The sequence below is a fragment of the Dasypus novemcinctus genome, chromosome 15, assembly GCF_030445035.2.
Source record: "Dasypus novemcinctus isolate mDasNov1 chromosome 15, mDasNov1.1.hap2, whole genome shotgun sequence".
NCBI lineage: Eukaryota > Metazoa > Chordata > Mammalia > Cingulata > Dasypodidae > Dasypus > Dasypus novemcinctus.
In genome coordinates this window covers 91337908-91357124 of record NC_080687.1, presented here as the reverse complement: position 1 = coordinate 91357124, position 19217 = coordinate 91337908, and positions in this window count along the sequence as shown.

Below are 19217 nucleotides of genomic sequence, written 5' to 3'. Positions count from 1 at the left end.
ATTTAAGAATTACGGAATTAAAGCCAGCAGATACAGTATTTGGTATGTTGGGAATATTCTCTAGCAAATGTATCAGGCCCTAACACAGATGGGTCTGCCTTGTTTACAATGGAGAGAAAAGACATCGTGTCTTTTTATTCTTTCAGATCAGACATAATGAAGTGTATTTCATTAATCTTGATGCATTAGGGGGCACTCAGCTCACATATTTTATTTAGTGAAAGGGCAAAATGCGCCTTTCTCTCATAAGGCCTTCTTACTTTGAGAAATCTCTTTACCTTTCACATTCACAGAAAAGTCACGTCCCCAAGGTACATAAATTTTGAAACTATGAATGCAACCAGGTGAACTGCAAAATGGAACATGCAGTTCTTACAACTAAGAGGGAAAACCTGTCTTTTTTAAAGTTTACTTTCCAAAGCTGGGTTGTGGAGTGGAGATTTGGGGGAGGAAGGTGGGATTTGGGGGGAGTCTTGATGGAAGTTTCGGAAGCCTTCTTCTCTGTGGTTGATGAAACAAGCCCATTGGAGCCCAGGTTTTTTTGACTAGGTATGCCCATGGAATTCTGGCATTGCACAAGGCAACAGCTATCAAAAACCAAGACTAAGTGGGCAGCCAAGGAAGGAGAGGAGAGGAGGGAGGAGATTTCCAGATGAGATTTGAAATAAGATCCTGAGTTGAGGTAAAGACATACAGGACAACTGTTCTAGATGACAGGAGCTACAGAAAATAGCACTGCATGTTTGTCTTTAGGAAGAAAGAAAAGCTTAAAGGAATAGGAACATCAAGTATTAAAGAGGTGTGACACTGGGGCATTTTTGGGACTTGCAGTTGTCCTGAATTATATTGCAGGGACAGAGACAGGACATTATATATCCTGCCATAACCCACTGAATGGACTGGGAGAGAGTGTAAACTATAACATAAATTATAATCCATGCTGTGTAGCAGTGCTCCAAAATGTACTCATCAAATGCAATGAATATACCACACTAATGAAAGAAGTTGTCAAAGTGGGAGGAGGGGGGTGTGTGTGGAGAGTGGGGTATATGGGGACCTCTTATATTTTTTAATGTAACATTTTGTGTAATCTATGTATCTTTAAAGAAAAGATTTAGAAAGTTTTAAGAAGCATAAAACATTGTTTCACAGTCTGAAAATGTTCTAAGTAGACAGATTTCAGTTCTAATGGGCTTGCTGAACATGATTTTCAAAAGAATAGGAGGCATTTTATATGTGTCTCAGCATCCAGAGACTTGGCTCTGAATTCTGGCTCTACCCCTTCCTATGGAAGAGGTCTATGTGAGTTACTAAGCATCTCTAAATATCAGCTTATGCATCTGTACAATTGATAAGGTAGTAGTGCCTAGCTCATACTACATGTCACCTGATAGGTGCTCAGTAATGGCAGCTGCTATGAATTATAGCAGTGATTGTCTCCTTCTGCCCCAACCACTTGCCCTGGTGCTTATACATAACCCACTTGCGCTGGTTAGGAAACTACTGTTCAGCTCCAGACTTACCTTCCTGTACTCTGCTCTTACACTGGGTCTGGGGCTCTGGTAACCATGTGTCTCCTTTGCCAGTTAGGGACACTAGAGGGACATGGAGAAGAGAAGAGAATAGCTTTTTTCTATTTGCTTCGTTTTCCTCTTAGTGTCACCCAGTGGAAACCTTTAGACCTGGAAGCAGTTTCAGTTGGTAGCAACTTCCAGAACCAACTTTACTGCACTTGCTCTGAGTTACCAGCTAGGCAGTGCCCCCTCCTCAGAAACCTGAGATCCCGCTCCAAGCATCTAGGATCTGACAAACCTAGCCTCCTTCCTGTTTTTCCCCGGCCCCAGAGGCGGTCAGTACTTCCTGCAGCTATTATCTTTTGGTACCTCAGTCTTCCCTGTTTGCATTCCCCTGATATCTGTTTAACCAATTCCCTATGTTAAATTCTTTCTGTTAAAACCCTAGTGAAGTTTCTGCTTTCTGACTGTACCCTGGTGGAGGTGTGTGGGAAACAGTACACCCAGCAGAATGAACACTGAATTGAAACCAGAAAGACTTAGCTGTGTATCCCGGCTGCCTTACTTTCCAGCTGAGAAATCTTGGCCAAAGTACTTGGCTTCTTTAAGAGTCTGGTTTTCTTATTCGTAAAATGAGATAAATAATGCTTATCTTGTACAGTTTCATGTAGTTGAATGGGATAATGTCTAAAAAGTGCCTGGCACCTAATAGATGTTGAAAAACATTGGCTATCGTTTCACATGTCAGAATTGTATTTTTGCATCTGCGTATCTCTTGCAGGCTACGATGCTTCTTCCTCTTGACGTCGGAAGTCTGGGCAGGCCTGGACTATCCTATGTCGATTTTCTTGGTTCATTTAGGGTGCTTGTTTTAGATGAGAAGAGTTCAGTTCTGCTCTTTAATTGGCTTTACCCCAGCTGACTTAGGAATGAGGAAGTGATAGTTATGCCTGTGGGAGGAGTTAGTTTAAACTGCACAGTAAATCAGGATGGAAAATAAGATCCCCTTCGGGGAGCACCAGTAGAATCCTTTGGTAGCATGCTGCTCCCCATTGCTCCCTCAGCGCTCTCTGTCTCGCAGACACGATCCTGACTTCAAGATCCACATTAAATAAGAGGCTGTGACATCCCTGGGGGTGCTAAAAATTAAATGAATACATATGACTGGAACAGTTTGCCTAAGATTTACTTAGTCAAACACATTTGATGTCACTGCCTTGTTGAAAGAATTTCAATGTCAAAGAGCATGCCAAACATTCTCTGGGCACTTGCTGTAGGTAAGGAAGCATTCAGTGGAACTGCCAGGATTAAAGGGAAACAAGAACTGTGGTCTTGGCCGGTGCAGAATTTTCAATATAATGGAAAGACAAAGTTGACAGATGCAAACACAAATATAATATCTACACGTATGGGCCCTTTAACTTCTAGCATTTTCCAGGACTCCCAGAAAGTTTCCTGAATTGGCAGATAGAGAGCTGGGGCATAAGCACCACCCCTGAGAAATTGTTTAGAACTTTTAGGGAATTGGTTCCTCCATTTCCCTTCCCATCCACTCTCATCTGACCCTAGTGCTTTGCGGACGTTGCTGACATCATCTCATCAACTCACAGGAGACTTGGCCCATCTGCTTGGCTCCCAGTTACTTCCCTTGCCCATCACCAATGTGCATTACCCCTGTTCTCTCAGGACCCTTCTTTCTATGAAAATATTCAGTCGGTCAGTTATTCATTCAACAAACAAAGGTACAACATCAGACACTGGGCCAGGCTATTGACACAAATGCACATAAGCCATAGATCCTGGCCTGCAGGAGTCTCCTGTGGGGAGATGGACAAGCTAATGCAAGTTATGTGTTCAATGGACAATGTATTATAGGTTCTAGGATGATGAACTACAAAGAAGGAATGGCCATTCTAACAAATGGATCATCAGAAAGGGTTTCAGAGAAACTTCAGATTTGTGGAGTGAAATGTTACTAAATTTAGGGAATCCGAATTTAATAACATTTATTAAGGGTGAGAGAAAGGATCTTTCAGGCATTATGGCAGGATAGAGGGTTGGTGGACAAAATACTGAGGTCTCTAAATGCAGAGGGATGGCGGGTTCTAACCTCAGGGGCCAGGACAGGGAAAGCAGCCAGGCCGACTGTGTGGGAGAGAATTCAGGAAAAAGATATTTCCATTTTAAAGGCCTTACCTACCATTGCTTCACGCCTCATGGCCTGGGCTCTGGTGTTTCAACTGGCACTTCGCGCCGCTTCCTTGAATGTCTGCTCACCGCAGACTTATCAGCTGTCAAGGTTGTGATTGCAGAAAAGGTGCCACATTTGGAAAAAAGTGCTCAGGAGAAGCAACTGGGCCTCCGCTCCTCTCACCAGCTGGGCCCCTGGCAAGGGGCCTGCTGTGTGCTTCCCTGCCTTTTGCCCCAGGAAATAAGCCCCATTCCAAAAACATCAGCTGGGCACCTGCTGCTACCTGGCTCAGTGTGAGTTACAATGGGAGCTAACTAGGGCAGTTTGACAAATATTTATTGAGCATCTGCTATCTTCGAAGCACAGCTGCTTTGGAGGTCAATAAGCTAGGTCATGGTCTCTGCCTTTAAGAGCTTACAGGTTGTTTTTTTGTTTAATCAAGATGTATGCAGGGATTTCCATATAATCTAGTCGAGGTCAAAGGAGAGGTAGGCAGAAGATGCTGGGGTGCGGGACAGAGGAGGGGCACTTTCTGGGAAGGCATCAAGAGGGCATGGGACTGACCTGAGTCTTGAGCGGTGAGCAAAGGGTAGCCACGTCCACAGGACAGCAGCTCCAAGCAGAAGAAAGGACGCGAAGGGCAGCTCGACACCTGAAACAACGGAGTTCATGTTAGGAACTGCAAGTGCCTCAGCACCATTAGCTTAAAGTGCAAGACTGGGAGAGGCAGAAGAGGAAATCCGAAGGGCTGGCCCACAGGGCCCAGGATGCCAACTGAGAGCTTGGCTCTTTTCTCTGGTGTTGAGAAATCATAGAATGGCTCTCTATTGAGGGTGACCTATATAGAGGGCATCTAATTGCAGAACAGAAGACGGAGCTCAGGGAGTCAGGCGTGGAAGCAGGGATTCCATTAGGATCGTGTTCATTTAGTCCAGGCTAAAGATGACGAGCTCTGGGGGCAGGAGCTAGCAGGGAGGGGAGGGGAGACTGGCTGACAGCTATTTAGGAGATAAAAGAAGCAAAAAAGGAGATGAGCATGGAGCAGGCATAGCTCTGTGGTTGAGCTTACATGTGCTAGATCCTGGGTTTAATCTCTGGTACCCCCTTAAAAAAAAAAGGAGATGAGGTAAAGGAGAAAAGAACGATCAGTCGGGTTGCGGCTTGCCTGAATGGGTGCATGCAGGTTGGATGAACTGGGATTGGGAATACCACAGAGTGGAGGAAATTTTGAGGAAATGAGGGAAAGATTACTTGTTCAGATGCTAGAATGAGGTGCCTGGAGAGCATCAGAAAGGGCTTCTTCCCCAGGGAATTGGACATAAGTTGTGGGTTGAAAATTGTGTTCCCTAAAGCAATAACTTCAAGTCCTAACCCAAGGTACCTGGGAAAGTGACCCTATTTAGAAATAGTGTCTTTTTTTAGAGAAATTTTAGACTCACAGAGAAATTACACAGGAAGTCCAGAAAGTTCCTACATAACCTCCCTCCCACACACACAGTTCCCCCTGTTGTTAACATCTTACTTTAGGGTGGTACCTTGGTTACAATTGATGAACCAATATTGAAATATTGCTCCTGAGCAAAGTCTATAGTTTGCATTATGGTTTTCACTTTGTGCTGTACCATTTCATAGGCTTTGACAAATGTGTAGTGTCATGCAACCATGGTCACAGTATCACACAGAACAGTTTCACTGCCCTAAATAGGAGTACCAACTATTCATCCCTCTCCCTCCCCTCTGAACCTGTGGCAACCACCATCTTTCTATCAATGTTACTAGTTATTCCACATACACAAGATAATATCTACTATAACAATAAATCTGCTTTGGTTCATGTTTACACTCTCCTCTTATGTTTGTTCACTCCTCAGTCTTGAGGGGTTTTGGCTGATATCTGCTCTGACTACTTCAGCTGACAGGGGACTGAGATATTTTGGGGCAGAGGGAAGGAATTGCTTCTCTCGCAGTTGTAGATACTCCTTGTTTTGGGGATGGGATTTGTCCATCATCATTGTTTTGTTGGTTGTCCAGGGCAGGCCCCAAAGAACTGGAGAGTAGGAGTTGGTCACAACTCTGCTGGGATTCAGGGTGGAAATAGGATTTTTGTAGATGTAATTAGCATTTGCCCTAACCCAGGATGACTGGTAGCCTTTGAAGAAGAGGGAAATTCAGACAGAGACTCAGAAGGAAGACAGCTGAATGACGATGGTGGAAGTGATTGGCCCAGTGGTTAGGGCGTCCGTCTACCGCATGGGAGGTCCGCGGTTCAAACCCCGGGCCCCCTTGACCCATGTGGAGCTGGCCCATGTGCAGTGCTGATGCATGCAAGGAGTGCCCTGCCATGCAGGGGTGTCCCCCGCGTAGGGGAGCTCCACCCACAAGGATTGCGCCCCGTAAGCAGAGCTGCCCAGCACGAAAGAAAGTGCAGACAGCCCAGGAATGGCGCTGCACACACGGAGAGCTGACACAACAAGATGACGCAACAAAAAGAAACAGAGATTCCCGTGCCACTGACAACAACAGAAGTGGACAAAGAAGACGCAGCAAATAGACACAGAGAACCGGGGTTGGTTGGGGGGGGGAGGGGAAGGGAGAGAAATAAATGAATAAATAAATCTTAAAAACAAAACAAAACAAAACAAAAAAACCCACCAAGGAACACCAAGGAAGTTAGGAAGAGGCAAGGAAGGGTCATGTAGAGCTTTCAGAGGGAACATGGCCTCACCGACACCTTGACTTTGGACTTCTGTGAATAACGAGAACAAACGCCTGTTGTTTTAAGCCCCCCAGATTGTGGTACTTTGTTATGGCAGCCCCAGGAAACTAATTCAACATATAACCTGAAATTCCCACGAGAGAAGGCTGACTTGGGAGCACCATCAGCATTGAGGTGGTGGATCGCAAACCAAGATGGGGTGAGAGTTGCTGAGAAGAGGAAAACAGGAGACACAAAGAAGAACATACCGTCCTCTCCCTTAAGGGAATATACAGTCTACCGGGATGGAAAGGCTTGTACACAAATAACTCTAATGCAGGAAACCATGCCTGTAATTACAGTGACTGCCTTCTCAGGTCAAATATTGGATCATGTGGTCTTCCCAAGGTCTGGTCACAGACACAGGTTTTAGAGGAGAGTTATGTCAGAAATGGAGGGACAAGGGCTTTTAAAGCAGAGTAGGAAGAAACATATGAAGAAAGAGAAATTTCAGCTGATTCCTGAAGGTGGACTTAGTCTCAACTCTACTTATATTTAATTGCCATCGTTGTTGAATATTTATGTCAATCTGGAGCTACTGAGAACAGGTTTGGCCCTGGTGAAAAAAAATGTGGGTGCCTTGAAGCAAGGGCAGACCAGCCAAGAGTCTTTTGAGGGGATATGTTTTGGGACAGCAGATTCCCTTTTGGACTCCTGGGTCCCAGTAATTTGTACTGCCATTATTGTTTCCCACCCCGTGTCAACCACAGGAGTCATACCTGAATGTATGCATTCCATTATTTACAAGTGTAGTGAGATCTCATTTATGTCCAAACAGGAATTCAGAGTGTTTATCTACAGAATAAATGATAGCTATTGGCCAACTTACCCTTCCCCTACACCAATATGTGCTTCCTGAATTGTTTTCCATGATTTTTTTTTTTCTCTCTGAAGGATGGCAGAGGAAATTTAGTGCCTGGGCATCATGGAGGCAAATGAGAGTAATATGAATGGCAAGGAATTGCAATAATGTCTCTCTCCTTGGCTTGGAATTACGAACCCTAACTTTTATTTATTTATTTATTTATTTATTTTTTTTTTAATTTTTTTATTTTTTATTGACTTTGTAATAATATTACATTAAAAATATATATGTGAGGTCCCATTCAACCCCACCCCCCCACCCCCCCTCTCCCCCCCCCCAACAACACTCGTTCCCATCATCATGACACATCCATTGGATTAGGTAAGTACATCTTTGGGCACCTCTGCCCCTCATATACATTGTACGAACCCTAACTTTTAATTTTGAAAAATGTGAAATCCTAAAGTTGCAAGAATGGTGCGCCATAGTCCCTTTGCTTGGATTTACCAATATTAACATTTTGCAATGATTACCTTCTCTTTCTTTATGTACATGTGCATAGGACCTACAGGCATTTTATTTTTGGTGATTCATTTGAGAATTAGTTATAAGCATTATAAACCTTCACACTTAAATATTTCATATTTATGTCCTAGGAATGGGGCAGTCTTTCACACAACTACAATACAAATTTCATGTTCAGAAATTTAACACTGGTACAATAGTATTATCTAACTATGCAGCTTGTATTTGGATTTCCTCAAGGGTTCCAATAATGTATTTTATGGTCTTTTAAAAAAAATTCCAGGATCCAAGCAAGGACCATTCATTGTACTTTGTTGTCATGTTTCTTTGGTCTCCTTTGGTGTCTGGAACAGTTCCTCAGATCTTTTGTGGTTTCCCATTGCACTGAGATTTTTGAAGCATTCCGGACAATTGTTTTGCAAATCCTAATTTGGACCAGGAGAGGTCCGTGTCGTTTGTCAGCTCCAGAGCTTTGCAGTTTGGATGCAGCGAGGATTAAGCCGTACAAACCAGATGTAGGGACAGTGGCCTGGACCAGCAATCTGTCACTCACAAGAGCCTGACAGGGAGCAGAGAAGGCCCGTGGGACCCGGCCAGAGGCCAGCGGCACCCTTGAAGTGGACACATCCTGAAAATGTGCCACTCCCCTTGGGGTTCCAGAAATACTTGGGAAGGACTTCATGGGCAGCTGAGAAAATCTCTCCTGTTCCTGTCTGTGGTAGGCCTGGAATTTTCCAGGAGTGAAAGGTCCTTCTGTTTTATTGATACTCATCCTGATTCCACCGCCCACGGGTATAATTCCATTAGTCAGATGAACGTTGGGTGGAAGAAGATACATTCTAAGATTTAAAAAATTTTCCTGAGAGAAGAGTAGAGGCATGGAGGTAGGCGAGGATTGGAATTGGGTTGAATGGAATTCTCTCAAGCTGGGGAGGAGAAATCAGGAAACATAGTAGAGATAGCAATTCTATGTGTACTTATTTTTAGTAGAGTTTTTATCATTAGACTTCCATGATAAAACAAGAAAGGTACATACTTGTGTCTTCTTTTAAAGGAGAGATTTCTTGTTCCTGAAATTTTTCATTGATCTTTTTGAGGAATGTGTAGGAAGCAAAGAGCATTTCCTTCTATGGATATCCACAGAGAGATTTGTCTTCCTCTCTCCGGACTTTGCCCCACAGTGCTGTGAGTGTTCACTGCTTCTCAGGTATGGGAGAAGACAAAAGTGAAAACAAACTCACTGAGGAACAAAGAAGAGAGGGAACTTTTACAGTTTCGTGGACTTAGTATCCTCCAGGAGGGCTAGAGTGAGGCAGGTCCAGGTTTGGTTTCTGCACTGTAGGGTCTTTTGATCTTAAACAACCCCAATCCTGGGTAGAATGTAGCTGTGGTTTGGTTTAGTCATTTGCTCACCCCTTAGATCTACCTTGTGGTCATCAAAATTGTGTTCAAAGTAGGACTTTATTTTTATTAAATTTATTTTCCTTTTCACAAGGCAATGGTGTCTTCCACTTGTAGAGCATTTTACCATGGCTACATTTGACCTTCATGATAGCTCCACGAAGGGAAAAGGAGACAGCAGCCCTGGAACCAAGGACTTCTCCCAGGACCCCTAACGGAGTGTTCATTCCTCACCCCTTGCTTCCTCCTCTCAGCAGATGGTCTCTGGCTAAGATGTGGCCCAAGAGAGGTGACTCATCCATCTTTGCCTTTAATCTTGTATAAATTCCTTTTTCCACCTGGTACTTAGGTTGGCATGGAGACTGGCTACTCTGGAGCCCTTCTTGGATAGCTATTGGCCCCAAAAGAGGAGAAAATACCTCTAAGGCTTCCCCTTTTTGTGAAAACACAAGTTCTCATATAATATGGGAGAGAGCTACTCTCTTTTCTCTATGAACCACTTGGGAGAAAAGACAAAGAGTGTATTTTCATTGACCAATAGAAGGTAAAGCCATGTTAAGAGTAGTTTCTGGGTGGCCACCAGGTCTGGGAGGATGGAAGCTGGAAGGTCAGCAGGCTGTTGACACTACCTACAAGGTTTCTGCAGCATGTGTGTGTGTGTGTGTGTGGTGTACTCAGACAGTAATTAGGTGGCAACATTCTGAAAGATCCTCCATAAAAGTGACAAATTTCAGTGTGTCACTCACAGCAAAGACGTCATGATAGAATGACAGCCTCCACCTACAATGCAAGCTAAATTTGGGTTGGCTTTTATCACGTATAAGAAAGCTTTTGTCAAATTCCTGAAAGCGGGGGTGGGGGGGGGGCAGGCTGGTGAGGAAATGGGTCTCCAGTAGCTGGATGGCAGGGTCCTGCTCAGGTTACCTTCCCACATGGAGGTAAAGCCCTGTGGCTGTGCTTCCTTTGACCTCCCTAGAACTCGCCCAATTTAATTCTTTTCTCCTATAAAGTGGAATCAACCCCCATTAACTCAGCATGTTTACACATTCCTTAGCATGCCTGGGATGTTCTGAAGAGCTCACTATAACCTGCCATCATGCAGCTTTGTGCCAATGCCTAAAGGCAGAAGGCAAACAAAATTATGTACTGGAGGAAAAAAACACCAAATCCCCAAGGCAAGTTCTACCCAGCTTTAAAGCGGATTGAGAAATCTAGAAAACTCAGAGGTTAATATGGTTAGAACCAAAAGAGCAAACCCGTTCTGTAAAAACAGGAACAACATACAAAACAAAGCAAGGCAAGAGAAACCAGTTGTTAAATAACTCTCTGACAGACAGGCGTGTGTCAACTGGTAGTTGAGACTTCCTGGAGCCATAGCCTTGTGTGGGCAGATGGCAGTGGGGTCAGAGGAGGTGATCGCAAGTTGGAGAAAGGGGCTGACCTGGGGAAGTCTGCCATTTGCCTTCCTGGAAATTCTTTCCTCCATCCATGCTTTATGGAGGCAAACTCATTGTGAAATCATCTATCTCTGTGCTTAACTCTAAACCTGGGCAATGTCTCTGGGAATTACCTTTCTCTTTAAAGTTTCTTGAGACCTGGGTGGGTTTGTCTTCGCTTGAGTGCAAGGAATCAGCAGATTGGTTGGACAGATGGTAGAATGCAACCAGTATGGTCCATCTAATAGGTTGTTTCTCAAACTGGGACCCACAGTTTCCCTGTGTGAATTTTGTACTCTTATAGGAGTCTAACCTTTCTAAGAGAAATGTAACTTAAAACTATACATTTAACTTAATAGTTGGAGCAATCAAATGATCAACTTACCACTAATATGCAGGGGTGATTTCCCCGTTTATGATTGTACTTGCTCCAGCGAGGAGCGAATGACATCTTGTAGTTTTGTATGAATGGAGGAGTAGCACGAAATTAAACTGAGGAGAGCAGTGGGAGAACTGAGTCATCCCATGGCACATGGTAGCATGGGCACGCCCCACTCAAAAATGCCAATATCATAACAACCCGGCGTCGTTTTCATGCTGCGGGTTAGTAACAAAACACTAGTGGTGCCATTAATTTAATGTTGGTCAATTTGAATGTAATGGCCTTTTAAGTGTTGCCTCCTTTTAGCTTGTAGACGAGGATGACTTGTAAAGTGAATAGGAGCTGGAAGTATAGAGTTGATACATGCGTTCATGGCGGTGTATTTGAAAGTAGTACAGTCAAGTTTACTTGTGTTAACGCTGAGGGCTCAGGATACCTTCTTCTGTGTAAAGACCTACAGCCCTCCGTGTGAGTAGTTCCCACGGTCGCATAGGGTCACAGGCGCTCTCTATATTTGATCTTACCTAGAGGGCTTCCCTAACACAGGACTTTAGGAGAACAATAAAATGATTTATTGAGAATGAGCGAATTCACATTCAGGAAGTCTATCCATTGTCTTCAATGTAAACTCATAAAAATCTACGATGATAAATAATATCAGCTTCCTGTTTCTGTCACGAAGCAACTGGTAGTGTGACTTTTCCTCCACGTTTTGCTCTCCTCTAGTCCACAGCGAATGTGCTGTGGTCAGCAGCTGCTTTTGGTTGGGGAGTTTATGTTAGGTACAGAAAACTCTCGACTTTACATCAGCAAATGCTCAGATTTCACTTTCCATACAATGCTATCAATACAAGCAATGCAATTCTGACCAATCAAGCAGTTTCTATGGAGGTTGGCTTCCCTGGAAATATTCTGCAGACTGCTGCTTTCTCATTTTGTTTATTTCCCCAAGACTTGCTTTTGGGTATCTGCTTGCTTTCACTGGTCTCTCTGTCTGTCTCTCACCCAAATGCTCTGTCCTCAGGCTCTTCTTCCTGTTGAAAAGCTCCTTCTCTCCATGTAATTAGAGGGCCTTTTGAATTCTTTGGGCAGGAAGCCACTTCCTGAGGGGGAGTCAAATTGAAAATGGATTCCCACTGGGGTAGAACCTGGGATGCCCAGGTCCTTTCTTCTGAATTCGTTAGCGTTCCTGCGGGCAGTAGGAAGTAAGGTTGCTTCTGGTTAACACTGCATGGCGTGGTCTTGGGGTCCTAACACCTCCATACTACCCATTCATTTGGCAAATGTTTGTTGAGTACCTTCCAAGTGACTCCATGAGCCACTGTCCTGGGTGTGAATACCAAGATGGATGAACGTCGTCTTTGTCCTCTACGAGCTGCTGGTCTCACCGGGGATGACAAGGGCCTCTAAATAGGCTGTGGTGCAGTGTGATGAATGCTTCACCTGCGGTACGATGAAGCCCTCCGGAGGCAAAGAGGAGTCGGCGCCTACCTGGGAGGTCAGGACAGGCGTCCTGAAAGGTGTAACATTTGATTTGGGTCTTGAAAGGTGAGTGGGAATTTATTGGTGGGAAAAGGGGTCAGAAAGAGAAAAGTGTCTGAATAAAAGCTAAAAAAAAAAAAAAAATGGGACTGCATGGAGGTTGGGTGCAAATGTAGGTTGTTTGGGAGGGCTGGGGTGCAGGTTTCTGTGTATGTGTTGTGGAAGGGAGGGGATGGCAGGCGCTCACACCGGAGAAGAAGCAGGGTGCAGAGGCCAAAGAAATTCAGACTCTAGGGCAAGGAGAGGCATCTGGGTACTTCTCCCTCTGCCTTTGGGCTAATGGGACTTTCTCCTCCCTTCCTTCCTTCCTTCATCCCTCCCTCCCTCCCTCCCTCCCTCCTTTCCTTTTTTCTCTTTTAGAACACCTTTATTGAGATATAATTAACAAATCACATAGCATGTAATCCACTCATTTAGAGTGTACAAGTCAATGAGTTTTAGTATATTCCCAGAATTGTGTGGGTGTCACCACAATCAATTTTAGCACCTGTTCATCACGGTACCTAGTTGAATTGTGTTCTGCCTATGGATTTGTGCAAGGCTGAACCCCTGGTAATAGGATCTTATTTGGAAACAGGGTCTTTGCCGATATAGGTAAGTTAAGATGAGTCAGACTGGATGCTAGGGTGGTGCCTAGAGCCAACGACAGGTGTCCTTTGCAAAGAGGAGAGGACGCACAGACGGAGGGAAGACGGCCACGTGAAGATGGAGGCAGGCACTGGGGTGCTGCCAGGGAATGCTGGGGACTGTCAGCTGCCACCAGACGCCAGGGGGAGGCAGGGAGGCTTCTTCCAGGGGCTTCAGAGGGAGCATGTTCTTGCTAACACCTCGATTTTGGATTTCTAGAAATGGGAGACTGTAAATTTTTGTTGTTTCAAGTCACTCAGTTTGTTGACAGCCTTGGGAAACGAATTCCATCGACTCAAAAAGAAATCCCAAACCCTTTAGCCAGCACTGCTCCCCCAGCCCTAATTCTCCATTTCCTTCAGCCCAGAATTGCAGCAATTCAGTTTCCACTTCAACTTGGAAAGGGATAATGAGCCCATGGGAGAGAACAAGAAAAAAGGAAAAGACCGATGGAGTGTTTGGGGAAAACAATGGCAAAACTAAAAAAAAAAACCCAAAGTTTAATTTAAGACATTTTCTTTCTGGGCTCGTGGCTCGCCAGGTACAAATATTTCTCTTTTTAAAAGACTTCCATATGTTTGGAGGACTGGGTAATTTATCTGGAACGTCCTGGCCTGCAGTTTATGTCTTTGTATCTTGGTTGGTAGAAGAAATCCCTCTCCCTTTCACTTTTCTGTAGACCTTCTCTCCATTAAAATGCTACTGAACTTAGGATCTATGCTACTTCTTTATGAGCCTACTGCCTGAGAGGGGGTAGATGCAAAATTGTTTCTCCTTCAGAACAAATGTGACGTCAGCTGTATCCAGGGCTGTTCTCACAATGGTGGTAAAATTCACATTTGCAAATTCAGTAGGGCAGCCCTTGTCCATTTCCCGTGCTGCTGTGCAGAAGCTGACTGCTGAAAAGGTCTGGCTTGTTTCTCCACGAATCTCGCTGGCATGTTTTCAGAGACTGCACCAGTCCGTGTGACCAGCCACCTGTGACTTTCCACGAAGACATCTCAGGGTTTTATAGACCCCGAGATGAGTCACATACAGACTGGGTACCATTTTGGATGGCAGCCTAGTGATTTTCATTTTTTTCCTACATGAAAATTTGAGTTATAGGTTTGCTAAACGACAAGTGTAGCCTGAATCATCTTAGGCTTCAAAGTTAGAATAGAATGGACTCTGCAGTAGTTGACTCACACTATTATAGTTCAACTACTTGTAATTTAATACTACACGACTTTAAGGATCGACTTAATCAATAATTTTGCAAAGTTCAAGGGTGCCAGAGAGCTTGTTGCATCTCCTGTTCTGACATTGTGCATCACTGTCACAGGTCTACCAAATAGTGCCACTTAAGAGCCTGTTTGGGTATAGCTCTGCTTTGTCTCTGTTTCTGTGTCTGTTTCTTTCTCTTTCTGGCTCTCTGTCTCTTTCTCACTCACACTTACATTGGTTGAAATACGATTGAAAATATTCCCCTCATGTTTTAATCATGGGGAAGCTTGTGGCGTGTGGATTGAGGCGGTTGTCCAATGGTTCTAACGTGTGTTAAAAGAGAATGGGAGCGGGGCGGATGCAGCTCAGTGACTGCGCACCTGCTTGGTGTGTGCGAGGTCCGGGATTCAATCCCCAGTACCTCTTTAAAAAAAAAAAGAGAGAGAGAGAATGGGAAATGGGGGAAGTGGGGGGGTGACAGCAGAAGGAGGGGAGGCACAGGGCTGGGAGAGTGTCTTCACTGGAACCCCAGCCTAGTGTCATGAGGTTAAAGACCTGCTCGCTTTGTCCCCACTGTTGCAGCCTGGAATCTCACCTGGGGGTTGACGTTCTCTAAGAGCTTGCCTTGGCGGTGTGCACCTCGAGGGGTGGGCAAGCCCAGGGGTGGGAGTCAGTGGAGGTGGTCGCCTGAGTTAAGTACCCCAGCAAAACCAGGGTCTGAATCTCGGTTGCGTCCCTGGGGAGGGGTGAACCCATTGTGATTAGGACCTTTCGAGGAAGTTACTTTTAGTTAAGGTAAGACCACGTGAATTGGGGCCATGATCTGCCTGACTGGAGGGTTCATAAAGAGAACCTGGAAATCTCAGAAGTGAGAAAGGCAATGACATTGCCATGTGACTGCAGGCAGAGACACAAGCCGAGGGACCCCAGGGCTTGCCCACCCCCAGCACCAGGATGCCACAGCCTCCAGGAGAAAGCCAACCTTGCCGATATCTTGACTTTGGACTTCTTGTAGCTTGAACACCATGAACCAATAAATGCCTGTGGCTAAGCTGAAACCCACTGTGCAGTGGTTTTCATAACAGAATGGCAAAGTAAGACAAAAAAAATGTAAAAGCACCTACCTCTCAGAGGTGATGGTGAAGATTAAATGTGTATAGCACACGAGGTAGGGGGAGCCTCATGTTCCAGGTTTCTCTCTGATCCTTGAGGGCACAGTGTTTCAGAATTCCTGGGCAGAGATTTATCTGGAAAGTTCGTTTCATCAATTTGATCATTTTTTTCATGTTCACGGGTCCATTTGCTCATTCATTCAAGGCTGAGCAGGTAGTGCATGATCCTGGGCAGGTGAGGGGGGTACGGCCTAGTGGAGATGCTGACCTCCACAGCAGGTACACCCCAGGGTGCACAAGGGCTGCATGGAAGAGCACACAGTGCCCTGGTAGTGTGGGGAGTCAGCACACCTGGCTGAGCTGGAGTCAGGGAAAGCAGAGGCCAAAGGATAAAAGGGAGGTGGAAGCCAAGTGGGACGGCACAGAAAGAACGGTCAAGCAGCTGGGACAGTGTGGCTCCCCTGGGCATTTTGGTAAGGCTGGAGGGCCACAGGTGAGGGGGAATGAAGAGGCTTGCAGAGCTGGCGAGCTCTCTACATGTGCCCACGAGGAGTCTTGGAAGATGATAGATACCCTGGTCATCTCCTAAAGATAGGACCCTGGGGCAGTCCCCCATTTGGGGTTGGAATTTGAAATACGTTTTTCCATAGTAATAATATCTTAAATGCAGTTAGATGTAGTTGCCATAGGGCTGTATATACACCTTGGGGTGCATTTTCCTTGAAACATAGAAATTATAGAAAAACAGGGCAGAAGGGGTCCTGTTTCTTGGCTAGGGGTCCTTTGCAACATAGAGCACTGCACTTTTCAGCCTGGCCGTCGCAGCCAGAATCAGATGTGCAGGTCGACTTTGCTTGAATTGGAATGTTTCAGTCTCCACGATGTTTCCATGGTGCCATCACTCCCCCTTGTCAAATATCCGCCCCCACTGCCTCCTATTTATGTTACTGGCTTAGCTCCTGGAGTTGGGAACCCTTTCTCTAGGCAGCAGAAGTGAGAGAACATCCTCTCTTTTGACCAGTTTGTCCTGGGCTCGTTGTTAGTTCACGTACAAAGTCCAAGCGCCATGGTTACGGCTGTGTTTGGAAGTGCCCACTTACTCTCCACCAAATGCTTCTTTTTCTTTTCGCTTTTTCGAATCCACCTCTCTTCTCCTTATCATGCCCTTCCAGCACCGTTTTTTAACTTGCACAATTAAATTCACATGAACAAAAGAGTACATCTACTAGCTGTCTGGCATGCAGGGTAGGGAGGCAACAAAGTGGTGCTGACGCTCATGGAGCTTACACCCTGGGATGAGGGGGCGGGAACCGGACAAGGAAAGGAGCCAGCTCTCTAGAGGGTGGCAGGTGCCCGGGAGGGGTGGGCGTAAAAGAGCATCAAGGAGGAGCATCTCAGACCAGCGGGAATTAGCTCCCTAATGCTGGTGCACTCCTGGCCGAGAGGAATAGTCCAGGGAAGGACTAGAACCTGACTCAGCAACCTGTGCGCCGGCTCCTGCGGGGTGGCACGAAGGGCTGGGGGCAGAGAGTGGGAGGGAGCGGACCGTGCTGAGGGCTCAGAGCTCCTGCCTTCCTGTCTTCCCCAGAAGCGTGCAAGTTGGCACTTGGCCCCTCCGCACCGCACTGGGAGCTGGGATGGTGCCGACCCTCGTCGTTGCGTCATCCGTGTCCTAACCACCGCCACCGCCCCCGCCCTCCAGGAAGTCTGTATTTTTTCAAAAGTTTCCTTAGAGGGAGGGGTCCCAGGAGAGTAGAGGGGCTGAGTCGGCACTGGCAGGAAGGGTGGATTTAAAGCAGGCCAGCCCCAAAATAGCTCCTGGAGGTTGACCAGATGGAAATTAGATTACTGGTCTGTGCAGGCGGAGCCCTCGGGAGGCCCATAAATCGGTGAGAACCAGGGAGGGGTCCCTTCTAGACTGTGGCTGAACAAATGCTTCTGCCCCGGTCCCGGCTCAGGAAACGCGAAATGCGTTTAGAAGATGCCAGATGCAAAGCAGTTTTTGTGCCATAGGAAGAAATGAGCTTTATGGAGAAAGATTACCGGTACTGCTGTTTGAAAAAAAAATACGAATATCAGGATGTGTTTGAGAAGTAACCCTTTGGAGACAGCTTTCTAATGTTTCTTCCTGAAAGGCTCATTCAGCCATCCTCTCTCCTTTGCTGCAAGGAGGTGTGTGGTGCCCCTTTAGGAAAACGCACCCAGCCTCAGGCAGCGGCAGGTCTGCAGGCTTGCGCTCCTCTGTCTGCCTCTGGTTTTCACATGAAAGGCCGCCTGCTTAGGGAGACCCAGTGCCTGCGTGCTGTGCAAACATGGAGAAGTTATGCCATTTTAAAAAAGGATTTATTTTATTTATGTGTTTCTCCCCACCCCCTCGTTGTTTGTGCTTGCTGTCTGTTCGTTGTGTGCTCGGGAATGGAACCGGGGCTTCCCATGTGGGAGGGAGGCACCTAATTGCTTGAGCCACCTCCGCTTCCTGCTTTGTTGTGTCTCTCATTATGTTTTCTTCCTTGTAGCTCTTGTTGCATCAGCTCGCGGTCCCAGCCCGTTATGTCAGCCCATCACAGCAGCTCTCTGTCTTGCTCGTCTTCTTTAGGAGGCACCGGGAACCGAACCCAGGCCTTCCCGTGTGGTAGGCAGGAGCTCAATCGCTCAAGCCACATCCGCTTCCTCATTTATGCCATTTTGTTTGTCGTCTCTCATTGTCATGTTTTGGAACCTTTGTTCAGGGAAATGACGGCGCCCACGGCCTTTGAGACTGCCCTGGGTGCCCAGCATCCGCCCCACCCAACCCCAGGGCAGACCGGCCCGATTTCCTCATCTTCCAACTGCGGGATGTGGCAGCTGCCAAGGGAGAGTACACACCTCTCCAAAGGGACCGGCCTCAGGAAGGGACATTTGGACGTAGAGTAAACAAAAGAGAGGATTTCATTGAGCTTCTTGGAAACGCCCGGACTTGACGCGTGTCATCTGCTACTAAATTTGGCCTTTCCTTTCCTTGCACAGGACATACTGGCGACCGTGGCATGACTCCTGGGACCAATTTAGGTAAACAACTTGGCTGCTGAGGGTTTCTACCTGTGACAAGTCAAAGAAAGGTCAAGGGCTAGAAACATGACTTGGGACATTTTCAATTAAGACACAAGAATAGAAAGAAAAACAGCATAATTGATGACTCCTTCCTATCTATACTCTTAATTTTCATAGCTTTTAATAAACTGCTGGAGGCAAATCTCACATCCCCCCTTGGGTGTTTGTGCTGTGTGTGAACCAATTCCCGTGCCTGCTGATAACAGGGAGAGCAGCTGCATCGCTTCACCGCAGCCTTGCTGGAAACTCAGGACCGCCCCTTTCTTCCTGTGCAGGGAAAACGAGCCCCCCGCCTGGAATTTCCAAAGCACCCCGTATGTGCCTTTTTACAGCATGAGTTGCCTAAGGCATGTTATTGGCTCCCAGCTCTGTCTCCCCTTCTGGTCTTTGAACTCCATTAGGGACCATCTCCCACTGATGTTTTTTTTTTTTTTAGAGAAGTTGTGGGTTTACAGAACAATCGTGCACAAAATAGAGAGTTACCATATGGCACCCCACCACCAACCCCTTGCATTGGTATGGAACGTTCGTTACAATGGATGAGAGCACATTTTTATATTTGTCCTATTAATTAAAGTCCATGGTTTAATTCCCCCTCCCTCTCCCCTTCCTCTCCCTGCTGTCTTTGCTA